This window comes from Pollicipes pollicipes, unplaced genomic scaffold, assembly GCF_011947565.3.
Source record: "Pollicipes pollicipes isolate AB1234 unplaced genomic scaffold, Ppol_2.1 Scaffold_7261;HRSCAF=8764_pilon_pilon_pilon, whole genome shotgun sequence".
Taxonomy (NCBI): Eukaryota; Metazoa; Arthropoda; class Thecostraca; order Pollicipedomorpha; family Pollicipedidae; genus Pollicipes; species Pollicipes pollicipes.
Window position 1 is genome coordinate 20383974 of NW_023597054.1, and position 17241 is coordinate 20401214.

The 17241-nt window shown below is 54.4% G+C and overlaps 2 pseudogenes; both read right to left on the reverse strand.

The window, feature by feature from the left end:
* Window positions 1-243: 243 nt before the first annotated feature.
* LOC119111154 (AP-3 complex subunit sigma-2-like) lies at window positions 244-4353 on the reverse strand (annotated as a pseudogene).
* Window positions 4354-7578: 3225 nt separating this feature from the next.
* LOC119111155 (protein wntless-like) lies at window positions 7579-9354 on the reverse strand (annotated as a pseudogene).
* Between the last annotated feature and the right edge of the window lie 7887 nt (window positions 9355-17241).

Genomic DNA, 17241 nt, shown 5'->3' on the forward strand with positions numbered 1-17241 from the left:
GTGCATTATAAGCACCGGGAGATTTGCTGCGTACTCGTACCCACCGCTTTACGATAAATGTGCCGGCAAAATAAATGAGCCGCGGTGGTCGTCCTAGATATATTGGCCTCAATGAAAACACTTATAGATAGTTACATACGAAAATACAGCAATGCCCGCCGCATGTACAATACGCAATTCGCTGGACCTGTTGCCAGCGACATTTTGACAACAACAGTGAGTCTACAGCACACGAGGGAATGATCAAAACTTCAGGTCCCTGATGGCGGCTGGCAGGTCTGGTAGCGTGATGTCCTTGATTTGCTGTGTGATGTTGACGTTCTCCACCATCGAGACAGCCTGGCCGGCGTCGCCGCGAATCCTTCCTGCGAACCGCGCCACAGATTCTAGCTACCGCCGTTCGGGACATTGTGGGCGACAATCGAATGGTTGGTGAGTTAGTGCAAACGCGACACGCTCTGCTTATCGAGTACATTAAGTCAAAAAGCAAACGTGGAAAACGATCACCACTCCCTTTTTACATTCAGCATCGAATATCCAAGTTCTCTCCGAATACAATACGTATTAAGACAAGAAAGTCCTACAAATCCTGGTTATATGGCGGTATCAGTTGAAAGGTCTTATGTTGGGCTACCGACCTACACTAAACCAGAGGGTATTGGTTAAATGATGTTGCAATGCTTAGTAGCGAGCGCAGTTCTAAATATTGACTATTGTCAATAAAATCCTTATTTAGCATTACAACATCGTTTCATCAGCATCTCCTGGTAAAAGGAAGGTCGTAAACCACACATAAAAGCTTTCAACTCGACGCGCAGAAATAAAGCTAGCACAGTATCAGGGCCTTTCGTAAACATATTTGGCCTAATCCGAGCTAGGTTGTCACAACAGCGCAGACGGAGTGAGCTGTGGCACCAGGACAAGCGCGACCAGTCAGCCGCAGAGCGACGTGCTAGTGGGCGCGGAGAGGCACGGACGGGCCATCACTGACCTCCTGCTTCTCCAGCCTGTTCTGCTCCTCGGTACGCGTGATGACCTCCGTCATGCTGGTCTCCAGGACCATGCCGCCCATCACGATCTCGTTCAGAATGTAGTCCACCTGGAGGGAGAGTTCGTAGAGTCATTTCCGCCATGATGACGCCTGAAGACTGCGACAGCACGACACAGATTCGTTGATGACGGGCAGTCGGGGCCGAAACATGGGACGACTGTTTAGCGATGATGTAGGCCAGGGATTAAACTAATCTGGGTCGAACCAGTCAGTCAAGTCGCAAGCCCAAGATCGCCGAGCTCTAACAGCTATCGGATCTCTACCCCGGCCGACCGAACACTGAACCCACGGCATGTCTCTCCCGCGCCAGAACAGCCGATGGGTCTCTGCCCCGGCCGACCGAACACTGGACCCACGGCATGTCTCTCCCGCGCCAGAACAGCCGGTGGATCTCTACCCCGGCCGACCGAACACTGAACCCACGGCATGTCTCTCCCGCGCCAGAACAGCCGGTGGATCTCTGCCCCGGCCGACCGAACACTGAATCCACGGCATGTCTCTCCCGCGCCAGAACAGCCGGTGGATCTCTGCCCCGGCCGACCGAACGCTGAACCCACGGCATGTCTCTCCCGCGTCAGAACAGCCGGTGGATCTCTCCCCCTGCCGACCGAACACTGAAACCATGGCATGCCTCTCCCGCGTCAGAACAGCGAATGCTAGCCCCGACCACTCTGCCTGCAGCCGCCGGCCATCAGCAATAAGGGCCCTGACGCCTTTGGCCAGTCTCGGCTAACACATACGGAACGAACCAGGAGGTGATGAACTTTACCAATCACGAATATTTGCCGATGCGAAGGCTTGCATACAACCAACCTTTCCTTGTAAACCATATTCTGTCAAAGCAAACAACTGCACACGACCCGCCTCCATTGTTAGCCTTCGCCATTGCTTGAATAGCCTTATCCAGATGTGCGTTCCACTCACCCACCGCGGTTAGCGCAGGAAGAGTCAGTGCTTCCGGGCACATCAATAACTTTCATACAAGTCCTCATGCTTACGACCCTAGCCCTGCCGGCCTCAGCTAACCTTGATGACGTGGAAGACCAGGTCCAGCCCGCAGACGTCCTCAAAAGACTTGTCCAGCGTCTCGACGAGCACCTGGATCAGGTCGAGGATGCCGAGCTCGACTCAGACGAGTCCACGCAGAACACAAAATACAGCGTGGCATAGTGTCGGTGGATGAGCTTGTAGTCAGAGCTGCGGATCAACCTGTTAAGCCGACGCAGTACACACAGTTTTAAATTAATAGGTTGGAGGCCCAGTGCTGCCCCCGTGACTTGCTGACCGACGCCACGCAAGCTGCGATCCACGGATGATTGAAATACCTCATCATTAACTCATGATACAGAGCATGACACAATGGCTTTGAGAATTACGCCATTGAGTGAAATGGTCACGGTTTCAATATCAGGGCGCTGTCACCTACGTGCCGCCTTCCAAAAAATTGCAGACGTTGTCCTCCCTCTTGGACACCAGTTGAAACGCTTTCCTTGATGATCTTTTGCTGCATTTCCTCCTTCTGCAAAAACGCAAAATGTAATGAAACTATAATGCCAACGGCGCACATTCAAGAGCAAGAACAAGGGCGGACGTACATATAGTTGAAGATCAAGTCCAGCCGATCGCCCTTGTCTCTCATCACCCCTCGTCCGCGTTTTGAAAATGTGGCGTTACGCTGAGGTTCGAGTGCAAAGCATGCTTAAATTTGTTTTTTAGTTAACAGGTTAGCAAGGGATTTCCGGAGATTCAGCGTAATCATTGTGTAGCAAGAGAAGGGTTGGAAATTGATAAAAATGTGTTTACACCCTCAACCGTAATGGGGGACGTACCCCTGACAACTTTTGAACTAAGACAAACATCAGGATAAGAATCAGTATGTTGCCCATTGCTTGAGGTACCCAGCTATACCCACTTTGGGGTTCCAGGTCCATAGGTGACCTCCCAGTGACGTCAAAACTTGAAATGTCCATATCGGAAACCACGCGAAATGTTCTACCCAGCATCATTTCCAAACTATTGAACAAAAAACAATTATGTGGCACAAGCGTCTTCCTTGGTTGCTTCTTTGATCTGGAAATGCATGTTTTCCTTGGTCCAGGTCAAAAGAGTGACTTTTCAAGCCATGAGGGATGATCCAGCTACAGCGCAAGCACGGCACGGATGACGGCATCGTCGCCTAGCGAAGCAAGGCCGCAGTCACTTGCACATTGCCCCATACGGCCCAACCATTATGCGGCGTAGGCCGAGACTGGTCCAGCCATTATACGGTGTAGGCCGGGACGGTCCAGCCATTACACGGTGTAGGCCGGAACGGTCCAGTTATCAAAAGGTATAGGTCGAGACGGTCCAGTCATTGTAATGTGTAGGCTAGGAGAGTCCAGCCTGTCCGTGGCTCACGCATACATGAGCGAGACATTGCAAGGCAGTCCTGCTTGTGACGTTTCAGTTAGTTCATGTTCATGTGATTAAATAAGGCGACGATACTGTGGCGAGGACTTGGTTGAAACAATGCGATGCAAAGGAGGGTTATGTGTCGCTCGATGTAGGATTCGTGACTAAAACAAAACATGAGCTTGGCTCATTGTTCATAGTGTATGTTGATGTCACGTGTCGCACATATTGCGGACATATAACGTATATGCAGTCTCCTCAAACATGTACCTCACTTTTCTGGCTGCGGCCTCTTCAATGGTAGATATAATTGTAAATAAATGCATCGGTCTAGAGCGCTGTATCGCTGGACTCGGGTCCATGAGCGCGGCCCCGTCTTGGAACATGATGACGGTCGTCTGACGTGGCGCGCCTTGCTCCGCTGGACGCGAACACGGGCCCACCGCGGGCGTGGTCCTGTGGCTGACGTCACACACAGCAATATGACGTCATTGGCCCTGGCGTGACGTCAGATCGTGTATCGCCAGCGCTGAACTGGCGCGCAAGCTGCAGGACGAAGAGGGACGGGGCTAGGGAGCAGCAGCAGCAGCAGCAGACGCAGCAGACGCAACAACAGCAAACACAGCAGCAACAGCAGCAGCAGCGGCAGGCCCGGGCGGAAGGCACCAGCAGATCACGAGAGCAAGATGAAAACTGTGAGTGACACGGGCTCACCGGACGGGCGTTGAGCGGTGCTGCTGTCACTGCCGTCACTGCCCTTAAGGTGTACGGTGACGATTTGCTGGTGTGCGTTGGTGCTTCGTAAATTATACGCTCGCGGGCAGCGGTACCGACGACTCGCACTTCTGGGGCGGATGCGTGACTTCAAGGCATAGACCATTGTCACCATTTCCAAGTACCTTGAAACTCATAGTGGAGGGACTGTTTGGCGTTGGAGTTCGGCTGCAGAAATTCCCCCTGCGCACTGCCGCTCTGGCTAAGAGAACCTCTTAACATAAGCTTGAACTTTCCTTTGATAAAGAATTTCAAAAACCGTGTACAGTGTGCGGCCGCACTACTGTTAGTTTCAGATAGCTCGAGAAGGAGCTCGAAAACCCGGCGTTAATACTGACGGTTTCTTGTGCTTGCCGTTCATGTGTTCTACTGACAACATGTGCTCGTACAAGCGCTAGTGCCTTGCGTCTCGCGCGCTGCCGCCGAACGGCGCCACGGCCAGCCCGACCGACCCTGAATCCGTGAGCCCTGACATGAACTAGACCGTGACACGACAGAGGTCGTGCACAACTGTGACACGACCGTGATACGACAGAGACTGTGACACGACCGTGATACGACAGACTGTGACACGACCGTGATACGACAGAGACCGTGACACAACCGCGTCCCTGTTGCAGTGCAGCGTCATGTAGCAGCAGCGGAAGCCGGCTCGGCTGTCGGCGGCCGCCCCCCGCTTCCTCCACCTCCCCTCCCACCGGCTCGCCGCCACCGCGACGGCCGCCCATCCGGCCGGCTGCGACCCGGCTTGTTTGCGCTTCAGAGCCGTGTGCGGCCTGGCGGGCGGGCGCGCGCTCCGTCGATGCCTTGGCCGCCGGCCTGGTTTATTTTTTTAAAGATATATTGCGCGCCGCGCTAACCAGACAGGCTCGGCCGCGCCCTCGGGACAGCCAAAGAGGCGTCCGAACGGGCGGACTGGCGAGCGACGCACCGAACAGTCCTGTGATAGCGGCCATGTTGGCTCCCGGGCGGCGGTGGGGCGTCCAGGGCTCGGCCGCGCAGCCTTCGACTACGCAAACTTCGTGGGAATACATACTCGTCACGTGTTTTATTTGGAAGCTGTGTGTGGGGTACCTTGGTGTGAACGTCTGCAGCAGTCCTGGAATGTTGGACTTTGCAGCAATGGACTCCCAAGCAGTAGGCACCGGAACACTCAACATGTTCGCGTCCGCCTATTCTTGGAGCCATTGTGGATCGTTGACGCAGAGCTCTGAGTGGCTGGGACGGCCAAGGACCTTCAGGATGGCGCATCAGTGGAACATCTAGTGTGTTCATCGAAGCACGTCGATGAATTTGCGTAAATGGGATCAATCAATCGATTGGTTAATGTGGATCAAAAAGTTTATCATCGTTAACAGTTGGTCGGTGGGTTTCAAATCCAGTTTTCAGCTTTAGCCACAAGACAGAAGCTTTGCTCCCACTTGCTGGGGGACAGTGCCTTATTTCGGACACCGCTCTGAATGTCTTCTTAGCTGTCTCTGGGCTGGCTGCAGTCTCAGGTCACGGACTGGGTCGAACCCTTCAGTTTCCGGGACTGTAATCAAATGGAGAATGAGGCAAGAGTTGATTTGAACCAGTTTGGGGCACGGACATGTGTCCCATGTCAGAATGAGTTGGACTTGGCCGCCGGCGCTCACTGGACCGGCGGGCGTCGCACCCCACTACCGGATCGGCCCGCTCCTGAGATGGGGTCCTCGCCGCCGGCGCTCGCTGGACCGGCGGGCGTTGCACCCCACTACCGGATCGGCCGGCTCCTGAGATGGGATCCTTGCCGCCGGCGCACGCTGGACCGGCTGGCGTCGCACCCCACCACTGCGGAATCTGGCACCGAGCCGTGCGGGCAGCCCCCGGCGGAATTTGACAGTTCAAATACACAGCAGTGCCGTTATATTGGAAACACTTCCCGCAGCGGCAGGATGGTTTCAACGGTAGAATGCACATTAATGGTTGAATGGAGATGTATCGACAGGATGGTTTCAATGGTAGAATGCACATCAATGGGTGAATGGAGATGCATCGTACGAACAGCAGCGAGGGGCGCAAAAAGCAGCCGTTCTCACACTAAAACTGCTACAGCCACAGGTCACGACCGTCGCGAAAACGCCGCCAGAAAATGCCACAGGCCTAATTTTGGTAAAGACTGGCCCCAGCTCGGACTATTCACAGCACTAGCGTCTTGTAACGAGCACAGAGGACGAGCGACAGAGTACACAGCAGCCAGCGGCGGCAGAATACACAGCAGCCAGCGGCGACAGAACGCACAGCAGCCAGCGGCGGCAGAATACACAGCAGCCAGCGGCGGCAGAATACACAGCAGCCAGCGGCGGCAGAATACACAGCAGCTAGCGGCGACAGAATGCACAGCAGCCAGCGGTGGCAAAATACACAGCAGCCAGCGGCGACAGAATGCATAGCAGCCAGCGGCGATAGAATACACAGCAGCTAGCGGCGACAGAATGCACAGCAGCCAGCGACGGCAAAATACACAGCAGCCAGCGGCGACAGAATGCACAGCAGCCAGCGGCGGCAGAACGCACAGCAGCCAGGGCGGACCCGCCCAGCGATATCAGCCGCTCGCTAGGAGTGTCCGGACAAATTCAGCAACCGAGCACGTCCGCATAACACAGCGTCCTGTGCATGGACTCCGCGCCGGAAAATTTCGCCTGCACGCAATCAGTATACTCGGCACTACCTTCACACGCAAAGGGAAACGCCTATGGCCCTTACAGGAATGCCCGAACTCAAGCTAAGCACATCAAGAGAAAACTGGCTAATACGTGACTGGGAAGTCATGTCTTGGACAGTGGGACATTGTTAGCATTCTGATTTTATCGGAAACAAACGCTAAGTGTGGTTTAACTCTTTAGAAACCTCAATCGCGCTGGTCTTTTACGGGTTGTCTCTAGAACGATACCAGAGTTTTAGTTTTTTATAAAAGCACAACAAAATACAACTTATCGACGAATTCAACAGGTTGGTGCAGCTGGCATAGCAACGGTGAACAAAATGCGCTCTCGGTGAGAAAATCGCAATGCCGGGCAGTCCAGCAGTCACGCGCCTCGGGGTAAGTCATAATGTTAGGGATTGTCACAAATGCGCACATACCAAGTGTCACAGTTTTCGTGGAAGCCTACGCACGTATGCCCTTCGAACGTCGAAACCCGGGCAACCGATCACTATCATTCTTCGCACGTATGTTCAGGAATGAGATTAAACTCCAGTGGCGTTCTGACGTCGACACTGCCGTTTTCGAGAACGAGATTCTGAGGAAACATGGCGAAAAGGGTGTCAATATTAAAAAGAGTCGACTTCACCGAATACCGCATCAGTGAGACACAGCCGGCGCAAAAGACCCAGGATGTTCACCGCACGTCGACACCCATCACGCCCGACGTGGCGACTCGTGGGCCCGAGCGACCCCAGCCGCCCGTGCCGGCGACGCCGTTAGCCGTCCTCCCCGCGCTCCAGTCGGTGGCGGCCTTGCGAACGAACCGTGTGAGCGAGGTGAAGTCAGGGGGTTCATCGCTGGCCGGCGTCAGGCGGCCAACGCGAGAACTCGATCTCCTCTGACTAGCCGTCGGCCGCGTGACCGGCAGACGAGACCGAGGCCGCCGGCCAGCGCCTGTGCGACGGCGCGTACAGGCAGATGACGGCCATCGTGTAGACATTCCACATGCCGTATACGCCGGTCAAGATGACCGACGTGTACTCGAGCGGGATGTCGCTGTCCCATTTCCAGGAGCCCTCGGCCACCTGGCCCAGGATGAACCCGATCACTGTCATGGCGGCGCAGGCCAGCGTAGCCAGCATCAGGTACTTGGAGCGGTAGATGATGCCCTCGTGGTGCAGCCGGCGCACCGACGACATGGCCGGCAGCGCCTGACGCTTGATGCTGATGTTTGCAGAACACACGCCAGATCATCCAGCAGAGGAAGCAGAAGTAGAGGCCGGCCGACACGCCGGCCATGACGATGAAGCTCAGCGCCAGGTTGGTGCCCACCTTGGTGCCCCAGATCGAGTAGAACGGGTTGGTCAGCTGCACGCCGCGCTCCCACATGTCGAAGATGAAGAGGGAGAGGCAGCCGCAGGCGACGGCCGACAGGTGCTTCCAGTAGGCGGCCAGCCGGTTGCGTTCGCAGTCGTCCGATACCAGCTGGTGTTCGCCGGCGAACACCAGCCAGAACGAGAGCAGCACCACGTAGAACACGCTCTGCCGGATGTCGGTGATGAGCAGCATGTACGGCATGTCGAACCGCAGCGTCAGGAACTCCAGCGGTAGGTTGAGTACGCACAGCGCCACGCCCAGCGTCAGCAAGAGGCATTGAATGAGCGCCGGCTCGCGCGGCACCGCCTGCACGCGCCGCCAGAACCAGATCAGCAGCAGCACCACCAGCGGTAAGAAGGTCGTCTTCATGGCTACCCACGCCTTGGTGAAGCCGCCGTTCTGGAAGATGGCCACCAAGTGGACGTCGACCAGCTTGCCAATGTCGGCGTTAAGGCCGGTATACACGTCGATGGGCATGCGCAGATTGAGCAGGGTAGTAGTCGTGGTGCAGCGAGCCCAGCTCGAAGAGTGGCACCAGCTGGCAGCTGTACTGGTACTTGTGCTCCGGCTCCAGCTCGCAGTCCAGGTGGCGCTCCTCCACCGAAGCGGCCAGCTCGCTCCAGTCCTCCGTCTTGTCGCCCTTGTTCTTATAGCCGAGGCGCACGTGCAGCGTGAGCGTGGCGTTGGGGGCCGGCTCGCACCTGACGTCGTAAGCTATGTCCAGCTGCAGCACGCCTATGAGGTTCTGCTGCCAACGCGTGAAGTCCAGCATCTGGCCCCTGCGCAGTGGCATCTGGAAGGCGAACACCACCTGTTCGGACGTGATGCCTGTGCCCATCAGCTCCTCAATGAGGTCGACCATCTCGCAGCGCTTATGCTGGGATGGGATGCCCCAGACTTAGAACCAGTGGTGCGGGTGCTGGTCGCGGTCGATGCACTTGGTACCCAGCACGCTCTGCGAGGTGGACGGCGCTGGCGCCAGCAGGCCGCCCAGCAGGAAACAGAGCAGCAGCGGCAGCAGCAGCGCCAAGCACAGCGTCGCCAGCTTGCGGCCGCTTACGTTCTCGATCACGGCACCCACCATGGCCGCTGATGTGGGGAGCAGCCGAAGAAACGGGCCAAAGCTGGTCGGTGGCGATAATCAGGAGGCGCTGGAGATGTGCCAAGTAATCTGGAAGAAAACAGCAGTGATCGCCCATATCATCAACTAACCAATATTCCAAACTTCTATCACATGCAAACACTGAAAAATCCACGAAATCCCATCTTCTATTAGAAGCACTCATCACTTGGTACGTGCCGGCTGATAAACTTACCAGACGTACGCACCAATTACCTTACATATTTACACTCTTAGCACTCCAATGTCCTTATATTCACATTCCTGATGATCTGCCTCCTCCTGATATACTTGCTTACCTGATGTGATCTGCCCCTTGATACTGATTTGAGGTCTGTTGCATGGCTTCATACCTGGCCTGTGTTGTACAGGCCAGGTATGAAGCCAGGTATTATACAGGCGGGATGGCATGCGACTCACATGCCATTTAAATATAATAAATTACGTTTCAAAAATCGTGTTATAGTTGTCTCCAGACTGGCGCCTTTGGAACATCAGGAAACTTCAGCGCTGGCGGGCCATGTGGGGGAGGAGGGTTACGAAGCCATCGGCTAGTGAGACTATACCAAAGATTTCGCACCGCCATTTGGACTTCTTTTGAAAACATCGAGGCTAGAAGACAGTGTCCATGGTCATCAGCGTAAGTACCGTCTTGAAACACTGAATATCATCACGCTATATTCAAATGAGTGTTTGGTACATTAGATGAATAAGTGCCTGTGAACGTAATGAAGGTTGACTACGTTTAGCTTAGATCCTATGATATCGGAGAACCAAGGGCTTAAAGCATTGCTAGCTTATATTAAGTTGAGAGGACTACCTCAAATAGTTCGGAAAAAAATTCGAAGGTTAATTTGGTACTGGCATGCACATACGGCCAACTCAATGAATTTCAAGGGTTTTGAGAAACGGAATGACACACCTTGTCTCTCGTCATCATTAAATTTTATGACAGATCTAAATATAATGCCGTTCACATCAAGACATATGCCTCCATAAGTGTTCAATACATGTAGCCCACAGGCAGCCGTGATCAGTTTGAGCATCGTTGGGAAACACTTCATGATCATGGTGAGTCATTTCCGGACTATGTCCACAAGCCCCGTGGTGCTTGTGGACATAGTCTGTGGACATAGCCATCGTCATAGTTAGTGGCTAGAGGACACAAGCATGGTCAAAACGCGTTTGAAAGCGGCTGGGAAAGGAGCTAAGTACACTTCCTAAGGCAAAAATAATGCACACAAATGCTCCTGGATGTGAGAGGCTCTAGGTGCTTAGCCAAGCTGACCAACTAGATCAGATGCTAGCTTATTACAGGGCATTCGAATAAAACATTGGCACGATCTATCCAAATGTCTACAACAGTGACACGGCGCCCAGCACTGCACAGCGTTTACCTTCCATGCGCCCATCTCGGTCCGACACCGGGAGCCGACTGAGACGATTCGTGGTGCGCCCTCAAATAAACCCAGCTATCCAGGCTGACGTTTATCAGAGCAGCAGTGACCCCGCAGGGGGAACCGGCTTCGGCCGGTGTAGGGGACTAGCGCCCCGTCGTGTCCCAGCTCCGGTAACGGGTGGACAGCGCAAGCTGTTCCTCTCAGGGCGTAGCGACTCTGCCGGTACGTGAGCTCCCGCTCCTTGTCCCGCCCGCTCCCTTCCCACTACCCGCTTTCCCGCATCCGACCCGCTCATCACTCCTAATCCTCGTTTTATCGGGGTCGCCGTGCCCCCTCTCCCGCGTCCCCGGGTTGATCGGATCCTGGTGGCTGAGAGGCGTGTCTTGCGGGTCAGTTGCGGCGCGTCCCAACACTCCACTTCGGCCAGGATATTCGGTGGCGCGGGGGGCCCGTGGGGCCCCACACTGGTCTAGCGGCTTGTCGCTCGCGCTGGGGCTGGGTGCTCCGTGTGGGTCTCCGCTTTTGGCGCCTGGCCGTGTGCAGCGGCTTAAGGGGTCAAGGGGCGGCGGCGCTGAACCACGGTCAGGACGGGGAGGGGTCTCCCCGGTTACACCTGGCTGTGTGGGAGGCGTCGTTCGCCCCGTATAGCACCGTGGTAGCCCTGGTGGTGACCACCTCCCGAGGGAGTGTTGGGCCGTCCCCCAGTTGGGCTCCGTGGTGAGTGAAGAGCCCCGGTGCCGAAAGAAAATCCCTTTTTGCATGGCTCTAAAAACACCCGTCCCCCGAAAGAGGGTCGGATCACGATAAACCGAGGGTGCAGAAAAGACTGCTATCCCCGGACCACGGATCCTCGTCTTCGAAAGTGACGAGATTAGGCTGGCGTCCCTGTTACCGTTTCAGAGACGAAATAGCTGCGACAAATTTGGAAAAATTATAAGATGTGACAAGCTACGGGATGGAAAAATAGACGTTTAATTTGCTAGTGACTTGGAGGCGAGTCGGGCTCTGGAAGAAACTGAATTTTCGTTCAGTGTTCGGGATTGGGCTGGTGAATGGGAAAAAACAGTGCCAATGGCAGCGACACCACACAACACCAAAAATTCGTCTAAAGGCGTGGTGAACTGTTTTGACCTGCGTGACATTGACGAGGAAGAGATCGTGGAGGAGCTCTCAGAGTTTGGAGTGACCGCCGCTCGACGGATCCTTGTCAGAAGGGGAGGAGAGTTGGTGCCCACCAACAACCTCATACTCACGTTCAGTCGCCCTGACTTACCGTCCGAGATACGTGTGGGATACGTCCGCGTGAAAGTTCGTCAGTTTTTGCCTAACCCCATGCGGTGCTATCAGTGCCAGCGATTTGGTCACACGAAACCCGGCTGTCGGAACCGCACAGCGTGTGGCAAATGTACGTCCCCCGGGCACATGAGCCAAGACTGTACTTCTGAAAACCCCACTGTGTCAACTGCGGCAAGGACCAAGTTCCGCACATGTCGCACGACCGTGAATGCCCAGCCCACGCCAAGGAGAAAGAAATCATGTCAATCGAAACTTCTAAAAACGTATCCTTCCGTGAGGCTCGAGAACTTTATAACGAGGCCCACCCAAAAACATCGTACGCATCGAAAGTGAAAACTTCGTTGCCGCACACTAGTGTGATCGAGGGAATGATGGCTGTTCAACTTCTGGAACTTTTGAGATCATTTGGCCTATCAGTTGTACCCTCAGCACGCGCGCTGGACTCGCAGCCAGCACCCCACGATCCATCCCCACCAACCGAGCAGTCGGTGGCCGCCGTGCTGTCGGCCTCCTTGGTACCGGTTGGATCGCCAAAAAAATGACGGCTGGACGACGGTTCGGCGTGGCTGCAGCCCTCGCGCGCCGTCGGGTATTCCTCCGTCTGGGACACCACCGGTCTCCTCATCACAGACACCCCTCGCCAGTGCCTGTGAACGTGTAGCAGAGACGAAGAGCGTCAAGAAGCTGACAGGCGCACCCGCGAAGTCATGCGAGCACGTCTGGTTGAGCAAGAGAGGACGAAAGCAATTAACCGGCTGCCGGAGGCGGACCCGGGGCGTGCTCCCGCGGGGGGAAGCCGTTCCACCGCCCATACGACGCGTAGAGTCCCCTGGTGGATCATCCGAGGTTCGAAGGCAACCGGTGGGGCCCTCCTCCGCCGCCATCTAGGGTCACGGCTTTGTCGGCACCGTCCCCGCCTAGAGTGGGGCGCCCGGAAAAGCGTGGCTCTCCCTGGCACTTCTCGCCCACAGACGGCAGCCCACGTATTCGGCACAAAACCCGGCCGGCGTCGGTGGGATCAGGCCCCGATGGGTCCTTGCACCCCGTAGCTGGACCATCTGGGTGTGCTAAGGCCGGCACAGCCGAGTACTTTCAAAAGTAGGTCTGTTTTACACTTACAACCCAAACACATGCCCCCCCTCCCCCCCCCACTCCAGAAGGCGTCGAAACCGCGGAGTGATAAGAAGCTAATGACCGTCCTTACCTCTTAGCTCCACGGCGAATATTTTACAGTGGAACTGCAGGGGCGTCCGAACAAGCTACCAGGATTTCCAACTATGCGTTAACGAGCGGCGTCCGGCAGTGATATGTCTCCAGGAGACAAAACTGGCACCTGACAACGTTTTTAGTCTTTCGGGCTATGTTTGGAGGCGGGACTTACCAGCTGATCCTGTTGCGCATGGTGGCGTTCTCCTGGCCGTGCACCACGGTGTGTCTGCACAAAGGCTGACTATAAACACGGAGCTTCAAGCTATCGCAATCAAAGTGTTGTTAAACTGCCATACGATCACCATATGCTCAATCTACTTGTCTCCGGGGACCGGGTTTCTGTCCTCTTATCTGAGACACCTGGTGGCTCAGCTTCCGCCGCCTGTCATCATATTAGGTGATTTTAACGTTCACCACTCAGCATGGGGTTGTGTCCAGGCAAACACTTGCGGCAGACATTGCGAAACTTTTTTACATGATGAATCTCCCTGTATTTTAAACACCGGGACCCGAACTCAGATGACGCTGCTGTCAGATCAGACATCGGCGCTGGACTTAAGTTTTGCAAGCCCGCAAATGGCAGTACACCTGACATGGTCGCTCGACAACGACTCCTTTGGTAGTGATCACTACCCCATCTGGTTGCATTACAAGAACGGAGGAGCTCTCGGTTCAAGGCCATAACGGTGGAATCTTAGAAAGGCTGACTGGGATGAATTTTAGGCACGGGTGGAGGCCAGGTTGGCCTCCGTTTCGGTGGATGTGCTTGCATCGATAGAGGAACTCACCTCCACAATCTTACGATCGGCAGAAGAAAGCATACCATGTCCATCTGGTGCTCCACGTCGTCCCCCTGTTCCGTGGTGGACGGACCAGTGCCGCAACGCTATACGTGCGCGTAAAAAAGCCCTGCGAGACTTTGATCGACACAGCACAACGGACAACTTAATCGCTTTTCGACGAGGTCGGGCGGCAGCCCGACGTACTATCTTGGAGGCCAAGCGCACGTCTTGACGTTTATATGTGGGCCAGCTCAATTGCCAAACGCCGGCTTCGGTGATTTGGGCGTGGGTAAAGCGCATAGCAGGCCAACACTCCTCAGTGCCTCACCCCGTGCCCCGTTTGAATGGCCAGGACTTACTGGACCCATGTAAGGTGGTGAATGAAATGGCTCGTGCGTTCGCGGAGCGTTGTGGGCGAACAACTGCCGCTCCTGATTTCATACGCCATCGTGCTCGTTGCGAAGCAGTCCAGATAATCTTTCATACATCCGAAGAGTTTTCATATAACAAACCTTTCACGATGCTTGAACTGGTGTCTGCCATTAACTTTCTGCCTAGCGTGGCGGAAGGCCCAGATTGCATTCATAATGAAATGCTCCGGCGACTTCTACCAACAGCAACACAAGCTATGTTGGTGGCGTTCAACCAGTTGTGGGAGACAGGAGAGCTCCCCACGTCTTGGTGGGAGTCGCTAATAGTTCAGCTACTGAAGCCTGGTAAGAATGGGAAGGATCCACTGGAATACCGTTCGATTTCGCTGACCTCTATGTGCAAACTTCTGGAGCGGATGGTTCAGACACGACTATCTTGGTTTTTAGAAAGCAACAATATCTTCTCGAACACGCAGTGTGGTTTCAGGAAAAACCGTAGCACCATTGATCATCTTTTAGCCTTGGACTCAACTGTGCGCATTTCTTTTAGGGAAAAGCGACACGTAGGAGCTGTGCTCTTCGATGTCGAAAGTGCTTATGACACCACCTGGCGATATGACATTTTACGCAAGCTGTTCCAGTATGGCATACGCGGAACTATGGATACATTTCTTGCGAACTGTCTTGCTGACCGTTTCCTCCACGTCAGTGGTGGTTCCATATGCTTGAAAAGATACACCCAAGAGACCGGCATACCCCAGGGGAGTGTTCTAAGTGTTGCGCTGTTTGCTGTCATGATAAGTGATGTTGGGGACAGTCTTCCCCAGGCGATTGGTCGCTCGCTTTTTGTTGATGACCTCGCCATCTGATGCAGCTCTGCCACGGCAGCGTCCATGTCGCGCCAGTTGCTGTTGGCTGTGGCTCGCTTAGAAAGATGGAGCATGCTCAACGGGTGAAGGTTTTCGACCTCAAAGACAGTCTCCGTCCACTTTTGTGGACGCCGGCGTCAGTGTCCCGACATGGTGCCTAAGCTTTATGGACAGTCGACCCCTTGCAATACGGCGGCACGGTTTTGGGATTACATTTTGATAAGCGCTTGACCTGCAAGGAGCATCTTATCATTCTGCGTAACAATTGTTTTAAGACACTGAACATATTGAAATGTGTGGCACGAACATTCTACGGAGCAGATCGGAAAACAATTTTATTGTTACACCGTTCACTGATACGCTCCAAACTGGACTATGCGTGTTTTGTATATGATGGCGCCTCGGTGTCCGCAAAACGTACAATGAATGCGGTCCATCGTGCCGCGTTGGGAATCATTACTGGTGCTTTTCGTACGTCTCCGACAGCCAGCTTGCTTGTGGAAGCCAACGAACCCTCGCTGGCTACCCGAAGGCAGTTGTTGGGGATGCGGTACGCTTGTAATCTCGCGCAATTCCGGAACCACCCAACCCGTGCCGCTGTGTTCTCACGCCACACATTTAATGTTTTTCAGTGCGAACAAGCAACACGTGTGGCGCCGTTCTGTTAGCGTGTTTGTAATGTTCTCCGTGAGAGTGGCTTACGTTTTCGGGGTGTGGCACGCCCACGCAGCCTGCCGACCGCTCCGTGGGTAATGGTATTGCCAACTGGCGACGTCTCATTGTTGGAGGTTTGGAAGCAAAATATGATTCCGTATGTTGCCAGATCGACAGCTCTGAAGCATATCGAAACATATCGGGGTTCACAAGTACGTATACAGACGGCTCCAAAACGGATACGGGTGTTGGTTCCGCTTTTGTGTGTGCTACCGATACGCGATCAATTACACTGCCAGCACATGCGTCTGTGTATACTGCAGAGCTCGTGGCCATCATTAAGGTGTTTTGCCTTATAGAGGTGGGCGAAGACAGTCCGCACTTGATTTTGCCGGATTCCCTAAGTGCTCTTGCGGCATTAAGACGTTTTAATCCGGTAAATCCCCTGATACAGGATATTTTACTGCGTCTCGACTCTCTGTACCGGGCTGGCAAGACCGTAGTGCTTTGCTGGCTTCCAAGCCACGTTGGCATTGCGGGAAAGGAGCTGGCTGACTCTGTCGCAAAGCGTGCTACTCGTCGTCTCTGTCTCAGAGCATTTGCAATACAGACGTACAGACCTATACTCGGCCATCTCTGCCTTCTTGTGTGGGGAATGGCTAGACGGGAGGAAGTAATCCTGTGTCGCTTGCGGATTGGCTATACTTATGCTACACATCGATACTTACTATGTCACGACGAACTACCACGATGCCGCCACTGCAACACCACGCTCACAGTGGAACATGTGCTCGTATGCTGTCCCATACTACGCATCGAGCGTCTAAGGTACTTTGGCCCAGCGGCGCCGTCCCTGACGTTCTCCGATATACTATGTGACATCTCACCATTTATCGAACATACCCTGAGGTTCGTAGCGCAGGATAACTTCTGCACTTTATATACACCTGCCTGAATAGTTCAAACCGCGTGTAGGAAGTTTTTAGGTTGCCGAAAATTTCGTACCAATATGTTATTATGGGTTCACGTATTCGGACATCATTGGTGACGCGTTCCTGTCACAACTCAGCCGTATTCATCTCTGACTAATGCATATTTTTTAGCCATTTACCGCCATTTAGCTGGTGCGGGCGCAGAATGACCACAGTAGTTGGCGCGCCCTAAAACTCCAATCAACAACAGAGCAGCGGTGACTCGCCGGTCTCCGAGAGTGCAGGGAACCGCGCGCTTGAACTGTTTGTTCAAGTGTTGACATAGCTCACCCGCCAGGGCCAAAGCT